This window comes from Oryx dammah, unplaced genomic scaffold (assembly GCF_014754425.2).
Source record: "Oryx dammah isolate SB20612 unplaced genomic scaffold, SCBI_Odam_1.1 HiC_scaffold_14, whole genome shotgun sequence".
In the NCBI taxonomy this organism is placed as follows: Eukaryota; Metazoa; Chordata; class Mammalia; order Artiodactyla; family Bovidae; genus Oryx; species Oryx dammah.
The window spans coordinates 17483392-17495895 of NW_024070198.1; the positions used below are offsets into that span (position 1 = coordinate 17483392).

General features: G+C 36.3%; 1 protein-coding gene across 4 annotated transcripts in view; it reads left to right on the plus strand.

Moving 5' to 3' along the window:
* LCOR (ligand dependent nuclear receptor corepressor) overlaps positions 1 to 12504 on the plus strand; it is a 130274-nt gene that overhangs the window by 72171 nt on the left and 45599 nt on the right. For all 4 annotated transcript variants that reach the window (XM_040254647.1, XM_040254645.1, XM_040254646.1 and 1 more), the window contains exon 5: positions 10265 to 10397. The gene's annotated coding sequence lies outside the window, so the exon portion shown is untranslated. The remainder of the gene's footprint in view (positions 1 to 10264; positions 10398 to 12504) is intronic.

Here is a 12504-nt window from a genome sequence, read left to right on the forward strand (position 1 = left end):
CTAATCTTTATATCTTGAAATCAAGTAGTAGGAATCCCGTTTGTTTTCTTTTTCAAATTTGCTCTAGATCCTATATGTTTTTAAATTAACTTAGCAATTCTTAAAAAAGACCTATTAAGATTTTATTAGAGTTGTGCCAAATCTGTGGATCAGTGTGGAGAGAATTAGCAGTATTAAACCTTCTAATTTATGATTACGGTTTATCTCATTTTTATGCACATCATGCCTTATTTCCCTCAGCAGTGTTTTGCAGTGTCAGTTTAGCCTGAAGAATTTCATGTGGCATTTCTAGCAGTGCAGAAAGATAGCGCTTTTTAGTTGTAGAGAAACGTCACAGAATAACCCTATTTGGAAACATCTTCTAGGTGTCCATTTCTTTGTCATTCCCCCAAATGTAATAAAGGTAAAAATAAATTATATGGATTATATATTTTTAGATAACCAGCAGCTTAATACAGAATTTGAGGGCTTTTCTGTTGAAGAAGATCCCAACCCATTCAGTATATCTTTTTTTTCTGCTTTTCGTGATGAGTCATAAGACCACAAAGTGTTGACAGCTTACTGCAACTCCCTTTCCCTCTACCTCTCCCTACCACGCTCACAGCTCCCTTAAAAGGAATTTCCTTTAAAGGATGTTGGAAAAGTGATGTAAACTGGTGAAGCTACCAGAGAACATAGCAAGTGAAATTGATGACATAGTTTTCCCTGAAAGCTGTATACAGAATTAAGTTTTACACGCACATACATGCACATTGTTCATTTTGCCAACACTAGCACTTAGAAAATAAACATTTCATAATACTAAAATGTAAAATAATAAATATGTGGGAACTACGTGAGTAAACAACAGAATTTTCAGTTCGGTTCAGTTGCTGAGTCGTGTCTGCTCTTTGCGACCCCATGGACTGCAGCATGCCAGGCCTCCCTTTCCTTCACCATCTCCCAGAGCTTGCTCAAACTCATGTCCATCGAGTTGGTGATGCCATCCAACCATCTCATCCTCTGTCGTCCCCTTCTTTTCCCGCCTTCAATCTTTCCCAGCATCAGGGTCTTTTCCAAGCAGTCAGTTCTTTGCATCAGATGACCAAAAGATTGGAGCTTCAGCTTCAGCATCAGTCCTTCCAGTGAATATTCAGGACTGACTTCCTTTAGGATTGACTGGTTTGATCTCCTGTAGTCCCGTAGAATTTTGAGATCCATTAAATTTTGAGATAAATGTAAAGCAGTTCCTGAAAAAGATGACTGGATATTGCTTCTTTCTGAATTACTTTCTAAATATAGTGCTAATCAGATCAAAACATGTCTTCTTTGGAGAAGTGGTGGTGGTGGGAACAGAATTGATTGAGTGATTTTAAATGCAGTCTGATGGAATAAAGGTTGAATAGCCAGGACATTTCGGAAAATATAAGTGACAAATGGAATTTGCCTTCCCAAATACAAAGACTTACTATAAATATGTAATAGTTTTTAAAGTATGAACTGATGATGCTTTTTTACAAGTCCTTATTAAGGAGAGAGCTTTTAAAAAACATAATGACTACTCCCTACTCCAGAGTTACAGAATCGAAAGCTCTGGGAGTATGTCCTAGGCATGTATGCTTTTAAGAAGCTCTTAGTAGATTCTGGTAGGACAGAATTACCTCTGACTGTGAACCAGCCAGTCTGCGTAGACTAATTCTTGAATTCTGAGGGAAGCAACTCATAGGTGATAGAAATTCCAGTTCTGATCTCGTTTTATTCCTGTTTAGTTCTGGGCCAAGAATTTGTTTGGTAAGGAATGATAATAAATGCAAAGAACAGTGGTTTTTTTGTTTATAGAAGAGTGTGTCATATCATTTTGTTGTTTTTGCCACACAATACATAATGTTTCCTTTTAGAATTCATGTATGAGGGGGGGTGACATCACATGAATTAACTTCCTATCTCCTGACTATTGTATTAGCTTTTTCAGCTCTGTGTCATAGAAACATTTTTGTTCTCGTTGGTTCATTTAATTTTGGTATGCTTAGCTACAATGAGGGAGGATGAGCTGCAGTTTGTTTATACGTTGTTGCTGTAAATTTTTAGCTTCATGGCTAGATGCACTTGAAAAAAATACATGATTTTGTGCTGTATTTTTCATCTTTGGTTGTAATATGGTTAGGATTGTTTTAATTAAAACAACTATTTGGTGAAAATTATTTTAAAAGAACATATAAACTTGGAAAATAGTTATCGTAAGGGCATAAAGCAAATGAAGAATCATTTGTTCCAAAAAAAAATAATAATCTATTTAATCTCTGTAAGAACAAGAGTCTAAGACATTTGAGCTATGACCCACTCCTACTCACTTCCCTGAGCTCAATCTGAGAGAAGCTCTACTCTGAACAGGAGGGGAAAACTGTGGGCATCTTTTATACATTCGGAATTCTTACTGCAGAAACTTTCATCCAGACAGATCAAGTAAAAGGGCCCAGGGCCCCCTTTCCTCACTCAGCCTTTATTGTGAGTGGAAGTCTACTGTAGACATAGCAGGCTAAGAATACTAGGCCTCAGTTACTGGGCCAGGCCTCATCCAAGAAGGGCAAGTTATCTGGCACCCCCACTCACAAAGCACAGATGTCACTCTGAGAGAAGTGAGTCACTCTCCCAGCCCCCAGTTCCTGTGCAGAGTGTCAGAAAGGTTATTCCTAAGGGAGAGGCAGGCCTTAAGAATAGAGACTTCTGTAGCTCTCCTAAGGAGACTAACTTTATTTGAAACAGAGCTTGTGACAAGATGTTGAAAATTATGATCTTTGTGGTGAACAGTTAAAAGGAAGCTCATAGTTCCTTGTGCTAATAGCAACAAGTGAAATGCCAGACAAGTTAGAAGTTTAAAGAGAGAATCAGAAAAACAGCAAGAAAGTGCCCTCCTGGGGTTCGAACAAGCCTTAAAGACTGGCAACACCCTGCCCCTGCCATGAGGCTCCACTTTTATTGGATCAGACTGAGGTGCAGTTATTCTCCAGGGTGTGGCAAAAATAGTAGAACAATTAGTAGAGGCTATTATCTGGGTTTGGGATACCACTATAGGCAGATGAACCAGAATCTTATAAAGGAGAGATTCAAGAATAAAACTGCATAAGGGAACCAAGCTAAACCCATAGTTATTCCTGGTGGACAGAGACTGCATGCTTAAGACAGCATCCTCTGAGAAGTGGTATCAGAGACTACACACTGCTGGGGAATTAGAGATATAAAGATGGACATTTTGAGAAAACAACAAAAGGGTCAATCTATAACTATATTCTCTCCTAACAGTAAACCCCCAGAATGCATGAAGCAAAATGCTGCAGAATTGAAGGGAGAAATAGACAATTCAAAATAATACATGGACACATCAGTAGTCCACTTTCAATAATGGATAGAGTATCTAGGCAGAAGATCAACAAACATGGAAGACTTGAACAACACTATGAATCAACTAAATTTAGTAGATATCTGTAGAACACTCCACCAAACAAGAGCAAAATACTCATTCTTCTCAAGTGCACATGAAACATTCTCTAGGAGAGTATATCCTGGGCCATTAAAAAAAATAATAAATTTTAAAGAATTGCACTCATACAAAGTATGTTTTCCAGTCACAGTGGAATGAAATTGGAAATCAGTTACAGAGTAATGTAAGGAATTCACAAATCGTGGAAATTAAAGCACTTCTAAGTAAGCAGTGGATCACAGAAGAAATCACAAAGGAGTAGACAATAGTTTGAGATAAATAAAAGCAAAACCAAAACATACCAAAACTTATGAGATATAGCTGTCAGTACTTAGAAGGTAATTTATAGCTATGAATGCCTACGTTAAATGAAAAAGCTTTCAAATCATTATACTAACTGTCCACTTTGGGACTAGAAAAAGAAGAGCAAGTTAAACCATAAGTAAGCAGAAATAAGGGCATGAGTAGAGCAGAAATAAATAGTAAAATAGAGAATATCGTCATAACTAAAAGTTGGTTCTATGAAAATGTCAATAGTTGAGAAACCCTTATTTAACGCCGATCAGAGTAAAAAGAAGATTCAAATTACTAAATCACAGGTTGATACAGGGGAAATCGCCACTGACCTTACGGCAATAAAAAGGATTATAAGAGGAGTACAATTGATAATATGTATGCCAGAAGATTGGATAATTTAGATAAAATAGGTACATGCTTACAGAGATGCAGACTACTGAAACTGGCACGAGAAGAAATAGAAAATCTGATCGGACGTGTGTTACAGATTGAATTGTGTCCCCCTTCCCCCAAAAAAGAAAATGTTGAGGTTCTAATCCCTGGTACCTGTGAGTGTTAGTTGCTCAGTCTTGTCCAACTGTTCGTGACTCCATGGACTATATAGCCCGCCAGGCTGCTCTATCCATGAAATTCTCCAGGCAGAAATACTGGAGTGGGTGAGCTATTCCCTTCTCCGAGGCATCTTCCTGACCCAGGGATTGAACCTGGGTTTCCTGTATTGCAGGCGGATTCTTTACCATCTGAGCAACCAGGGAAGCCTTAAGACATTTGGAAATGAGGTCTTTGCAGATGTAATGAAGTCAAGATGAAGTTTTACTGGATTCGGTTGTGCCATAAATCCAATGACTGATATCCTTATAAAGAGAGTTGGAAAGACAGACACACATAACATAGGGAAGAAGGCGATGTAAAGATGGAGGAAGAAATTGGAGTTACGCTGTCACAAGCCAGGAAACACCAGGGATTGCTGGAAACTAACAGAAGCTAGAAAGAGGCAAGAAAGGATTCTCTTCTTGAGCCTTCAGAAGGAGCAGGCCCTGGAGACACCTTGATTTAGACTTCTAGACTCCAGAGCTTGGAGACAAGTACCTTTCTACTGTTTTTAAGCCACCCAGTTTGTGATAGTAGTTACATTAATAATGTGTATAATTAATAATATGTGTGTTAGTCACTCGGTTGTGTTTGAATCTTGGCAACCCCTGGACTGTAGCCCTCTAGGCTCCTTTGTCCATGGGATTCTTCAGGCAAAGGCAAGAATACTGGAGTGGGTTGCCATTCCCTTTTCCAGATCTTCCCAACCTAAGGATTGAACATGGTATTCCCACATTGCAGGCAGATTCTTTACCATCTGAGCTACCAGGGAAGCCCATATTAATAGTAGCTCTAGGAAATTAATATGACCCAGAACAAGTAGAGATTGAATTAGTAATTTTAAAATATTCAGGAAAAAAAAGCATATGGCTAGTTCACTGATGATTTCTACCAGATATTTTTTTAAAAGAATTAATACCAGTTCTTCACAAACTTGTCTAAGATATAAAGAAGGAACATTTCTTTATTCTGTGAGGCCAGTATTATTTGAAAACCAAAACCAGGCAAAGACATCATACAAAAAGAAAACTGCAGACCAGTAGCACTGGTATGTAAAACTACACACTAGTATAATCACAAAAAATCCTTAACAAAATATTGGCAAACCAAATCTAACAATGTATAAAAACTGTTATATACCACCATTAAGTGAGATTTGTCTTAGGAATGCAAGGTTGGTGTAACACCACAAAATCAATTAATTTGTAATACAGTGTATTAATAAAATAAGTGACAGAAATCACATGGTCATCTCAGTAGATGCCTCCCAAATCCAATACCTGTTCATCATAAAAATGCCCTGCAAACTGGAATAGCAGGGCACTTCATCAGCCCTACCTACAGAAATGTACAGCTAATACATCTGTTGTTACTGTTTAATCACTGGGTCATAACTGTCGCTTTTGCAACCCTATGGACTGTAGCCTGTCAGGCTCCTCTATCCATGATTTCCCAGGCAAGAATACTGGAGTGGGTTGCCATTTCCTTTCCAAGGGGATCTTCCTGATCCAGGGATTGAACCCACATCTCTTTCATTGGCAGACAAATTCTTTACAACAGAGCCCCCAGGGAAGCACAGCTCACATCACACCTAATAGTAAAAGACTGAACAGTTTCCCCTAAAATCAGGTGACCACTTCTCTGTTTGGTGTTTTACAACAGGTTCTAGCTTTGGAAGTTAAGTGATAAGAAGAAACGAAAATTATCCCGATTATTAAAGAGGAAATAAAAGTGTGTTTGCAAATGACATGATATTATATGTAGAAAATCCTAAGGAATCTATAAAACACTATTAGATTTAACCAGAATCAGCAGAGTTGCAGAATACAGCATTTTTTTTAAAATAGTTGAATTTCTATACATTATCAGTGAACAATCTAAACATGAAATTAAGAAAATTCCATTTACAATAGCATTAAAAATAAATATTAGAAAGAAATTTTAACAAGTGTGAGACTCATACACTGTAAATGACAAAATATTGTTGAAAGAAAGAAGTAGATTAATGAAAAGACATGCCGTGTTCATGGATAGGAAGTCTCAATGTTGTGAAGATGGCATTTCGCCCCAGATGATCTGCGTGTTCCCTGTCAAGACCCTAGCTGGTTTCTTTGCAGGAATTGCCAAGTTAATGATAAACTTCATATGAAGATCCAAGGGACTCTGAATAGCCAAAACAATCTTAGAACAAATTGACAGGTCTTGTACTTCCCAGTTTCAAAGCTTACCACAAAACTGTAATGATAAACACAGTGTGTACTGGCATAAGAACAGGTATATAGAGATTGATGGTACAGAATTGAGATGCAGAAGTTAATTTTATTGCTGGTGATTTTTCACAAAGGAAGTTGGACCCCTTCCTTACACCATGCAGAAAAATTTAGTCGAAATGGATTTTAGACCCAAAAGTAAGTCCTAAAATGGTAAAGCGACTCCATGGAGTAGCCCGCCAGACCCCTACATTCTATGGAGAATGTCCATGGAATTCTCCAGGCAAGAGTACTAGAGTGAGTAGCCATTCTCTTCTCCAGGGGATCTTCCGAACCCAGGGAATGAACCCATGTCTCCCACGTTGCAGGCAGATTATTTACTGTCTGAGCACCAGGGAAGCCCCTTTAGAAGAAAATGTAGGAGTAAATATTCACAGTCTTGGGTTAACCACTAGTTTTTTTAGATACAGTAGCAAAAGCACAAATGGCCAAAAAGAAAAAAGACAAATTGGGATTCATTAAAATTAAAAAAGTTTTGTACTGCTAAAATAGTATCAGTGAAGGGTCAAGAAAGCACACAGATGGGAGAAAATATTTGCAAATTATATATCTGATAATGAACTTGTATCCAGAATATCAAAAATTCTTAGCTCAGCAAGAGATAAATGTGGTGGTGGTGGTTTAGTTGCTAAGTCGTGTCCAACTCTTTGCAATCACATGGACTGTAACCCTCCAGGCTCCTCTGTCCATGGCATTTCCCAGGCAAGAATACTGGAGTGGGTTGCCATTTTCTTCTCCAGGGGATCTTGCTGACCCAAGGATCAAACCAACAAACCTGTGTATTCTACATTGCAGGCAGATTCTTTACCCCTGAGCCACCAGAGAAACCCCAAAGGATAAATAGCCCAGTTGAAAACCAAGCAAACTGTCTGAGTATATATTTCTCTGAAGGAGATATTTGAATGGCCAGTGGGCTTCCCTGGTGCCTCAGATAGTAAAGAGTCCACCTACAGTGCAGGAGACCCAGGTTCAATCCTTGGGTGGGGAACATCCCTCAGAGAAGGTGTGCCAATGCACTCCAGTATTCTTGCCTGGAGAATTCCACAGACAGAAAGGGCTCCAGTCCAGGGAGACACGTAGAGTTGGACACGAGTGAGTGACTATCACTTTAATTTTCAAGCAAACAAAAAGATGCTTAACACCAGTAGTCATTAGGAAAATGCAAGTCTAAATCATGAGATATCACTTGTTACATATTAGGATGGGTGTAATCAAAAAATTACAAATATCCATGAATATGTGGAGTGGAAACCCTCATTACTGTTGGAAATGTCAAGTGGTACACAACTTCACGATATGGTTTGACACTTCCTTAAAATGGTAAGATAGTTAACCACATGATCCAGAAATTCCACTCCTACCAAGAGAAATTAAAATATATATCCACACAAAATTTGTACACAGATATTAAAAGCAGCATTGTTCATATCGCAGTAGGCAAAAGTAGAAACAACATAAAAGTTCATCAGCTGATGAATGGTTAAAATGTTTAGCCTTACAGTGGAATGTTATTTGGCAGTAAAAGGAAGTAGATATTGATACCTGCTACAACTTGAATGAACCTTGAAAACATTATTCAAGGAAAGTCAGTCACCAAAACCCAAATATTGTTTAACTGTGTGAAATTTCCAGAACATAGATAAGTCTGTTAGTGGTTGACTAAGGTTGGGAAAATGGAGAGTGACTGTTACTGGATATAGGGTTTCCTTTGGGGGTACAAAAATGTTCTAAAGTTAGATTATGGTGATGGTTCTGCTATGGATACTGAAACATTGAATTTTACTTTAAATGAGTGAATTGTATGGTGTGTGAATTACAGTGAAACTATTTATGAAACAAAATGAATAGATATGACAATTATTATGAACCAACTGAAAAGTAAGCTGTATATTTCAGAGTACAAATTGATAAAATTTGTAAATGTTTGATTCAAGAAAGGACATGTAGCAGTTGCCTTACTGAATTCTAGATTAGTTGCTCTGTGTTGATTTAGGTTAGAAAGTAGCCTGAATGCTACATTAAACATAAAGTGTAGATAATTCTTTTCATAGTCAATTATACTGACTAAATATAGGGCTAAGGACACTTAAATAGTTATGCCATGTAATGTCTGATTTTTAAAAATCAATAAACAATGAATGGCATTGAAGTGTAATAATGCAAATAAGGATTTTATCAAACTCTCTAATACCTGTTCCTGATACATTTTAAGTGTTAAATTTGTATCAAAATTAGGTTGTGATTCATTTTTAAAAGTTACTTTCTTAACAATTTCCTTCATCCATAGAAGAGAATGTTGGCAAAGAGAACTGTAATAAAGGTTTTTATAATGATTAGTAACACTTAAAATATTTTAAGAAATTTTAAACTAATGTGGTAAACGTACAATGTCCTATGGAAAATGTTAAGGAATCATTGTTTTGGTTTGAGTGTGCAAGAGAGTTCTTCATAGTGAACTATTTGTTTACGATGTATTATGTCCTTCCAAAAAACATAGTTTGAATTGCACTGTTGACACAGTTGAGTCATGGGGACCTCATGGAAAGTAGATGGCATATATCATTGGGTGTGTTTAAAATTTTTGAGGAAATCGCTTGTGAATTGTAATGTGCCTTGAACGTTTACTTCCTTTTCACTGTGCCAAGGTATGTCCCGTTTTCTTTTAGTATTTAGAGCACTTTAAAGTTTTTCATGATACAAGTAAGTGCATGTGTTGATGCATTGCAGTGAAGTAAATTATAAGCACTGGAACTCAAAATATGTACTTTGTTTTTCTTTATACTCTCTGTTTTCTGTCATCATAATTTACTATTTATTTATTAACTGCAAAGGTGGAAGTGAGTGCAAAGCCTTGTCAGCCTAGACCAGGTCTTCTGCCATCTGAGAGCATATTCTTAGAGCCATCTAGAATGGCATTTTGAAACTTTGATCAGGACCCACATTTTTATATTACAAACATTCAAGCATATATATAGATATATATGATGTTGAAATGTTTACCCTTAAGATAGCAAAGTGTTTAACTCTTATAATACAATGAATTCTATTTTTCAATTTTTTTTTCCTAGTGCTAGTTTTGACCCATTAATTTCACCACCCACTAAAGATTTGAAAGCTACCATTTGTAAAATAGTACTCTAGGGACAGAATTATGAAGTCAAGTACCTTATTTTTGAGTTTCTCTCGTAATGGCCCTTAAATTGTTTTGTGTCTGGAGAAAACAGGTTATGCTGGTAGGGCGAACATGATTCTCAAATGAGATTTGGTGTTTAAGATACCTTTTCATGTGAGTTAGATACCTTTTCGTGTGAGTTGGGTTGTCTGTAAACTGTTGCTATAATGTAATAAGAACCAATGCATTTGAATGCTCAAAGACATTTTCCTTTTGGTAATTATAGTTTAATTAGAGTTAACCTACAAAATTAAGCAAAATTCATAATCAGAAAACACCCCAAATAATCCTTTATATTCATTTTGCTTTTATACTTTTGTGGCGATAAATACTATCCTGACTTGAAGTTCTAAAATATTTTAATTGTATTAAACTGATTTATCTGTTATTAACCTTTGTCTTTGATTTTGGATCTCTGCTTTTGATATTGAATGGGGAAGGATTTTTGTGCAAACATTTCATCAAATATTTTTGCAGGGACACTTAGTCGGTCTGGATGAGCCAGCTTCGGGAGCTGGGCAAGAAGCTCTGCTTAAACAAGAGCAAGCAAAAATCATTCGATTCGAGAGACAAGCAGAAGAGTTCCTCAATGCAGTCTTTTGTAGAAAAGGTTGGTTCCAGTGAAGAATGACATTTAGTATCTGCTTGTCTTAGTCTCCTTAATTTCAATGTCAGTTTTTAAAAGAGTCAATTTTAAACACATTTTTCTTTATTGATAGTATACTGTATAATTTTCTATATTCCTTTGGTCAGGGTAAATTGGAATGGGTGATGCAGCCCTCTCCCTCCTTTTAGCGATGCAGTGATGGTGCCATGTAAGATTTAGTTAATTCTTAAAATTATTATGAATGTGTGAAAATTGTAAGGTCTCAGTAGTTCTGTATTTGTTAGACAAATTTTCTTAGCTAAACAGTCATTGTTGGGAGTTCCTTGATAGTCTAGTGGTTAGGATTCCAGGCTTCCATTGCCATGGCCCAGGTTCATTCCCTAGTCAGAAAACTGAGAATCCCACAAGCTCACAATATGGCCAAAAAAAGAGAGAAAAAGTCACTGTTTTAGTCACTGATAACCATAAAACTGTATAGAATTTTAATAATTCCTCATTGAAATTTCATTTGGAGGAAAAAGTTTTATCTTAAAATTAGATCTGCAAACTTTTTTTTCTCCTTGATACAGCCTTGTTTTACTAAAAAATTTAAGTATTAAAATTAAAGAAATTCTTTCTAAATGAATTTGTTTTCCTTATTTATGCCATGTCTCTAGTTCCTGCCATGTCTCTAGTTGCACAATGGTGATTACTATGATAGGCTCTAAAGTTTTTTTTATTTAATCTTCAGCAGACTCAATGATTCTATTTTCTTTAATATTTCTCCATATGTTCTGGTTTACACCTCTCATTCCTTTGAAAGTAGCCTTCTCTTTTCCAAAATCTGAAGGGTAATGTTTGTCTATACAGTAGTTATAAGTCTGATAAGTGCAGATTCCAACGGGTTGGTTACATACACTTGGAGACTAGCTGAGCTTCTGTTTAATGTGATCAATATTTTCAAAAGGGAGTATGAAGTAAAGTGACATACGAAATTAAGGAGTACGGAAGGGTTTTGTTTTCAGAGGCACTTTTTCCCCTTCTTTTTCCATCAGATCTCCAGGTAAAATTAAATCTTTTACTACAACCTCACTTCCTTTAATATCCTCTAGTACCCTCTGACCTCGAGCTCCCAACCAAGGCCTCCATGCTCACCATTTCATTTCCATAAAACACCCTGATTCCAAAGCTATGTTCAAACTTTTTTTTCTCCTTGATACAGCCTTGTTTTACTAAAAAATTTAAGTTAGGTTTATGAACATTTGAGTGTTTTATTAAAGTATCTCACATTTAAAGTATAAATGACTGATATCAGTTGTGAGTTTATTAACTAAATAAAATATCTTTCCAGCTTCTCTGCTGTTACTCTCCTTTAGGAAGTGTACATGGGTCTAATGCTGTAGGAAACGTCATTAACTGAAAAGAGGAACTCCTCTTCCTAATTTACATGGAGGAACCAACCACTTTCCACTCTGCTTAGGAGGAGTTAGGTTAATCACAAGCAGATTCTTGAAGAGATTTCTAGCCTGCTTCTCTACTAGTCCCATCCCTTTGTTGTATAGGAATAATGTAGGTTAAAGTTCTTATGTTTTTACCCAAAAATTAAATTTAGGGGTACATACCCTTTAGAGGAGGAATTCTTACCTTGGAATAGGTCTTGAGAGATGAGAATCCTCTGAAATTGTAAAATTGTTTGTATATTTGTGTATATACTGGCATATGATGCTTAGAAAAAGAAACACTGCTTTGCAGTTGGAAGTTTCCCCTTTATGTATTAATATTGTTACTTTTAGATTTTTTATTAATCCTCTTGGGAGTGTCTCAAAGATGGGTATTAGTAGGCTTAAAATTGATACCAAAAAATGTTCCAGAGATGTAACAGGCAATTTAAGAAGAATATTTTGTTTTTAATAAATAAGATATTTGGATTTAGTCATTTGTTTCCAGAGTATTACAAATTGTTTAAATAATTGAGTATGAACAGGTTATCTGTAGCTAGGTAGGAACATTAGTTTAAATAAAAGTAGGTTTTTGTGGTATGGACTCTATATAATAAATTCCAATTTAAGGACAGTACAGCTGTCATAATCATTTCTTTTCATCTGGCTTTGTCACTTGTCTCAGAAAATTT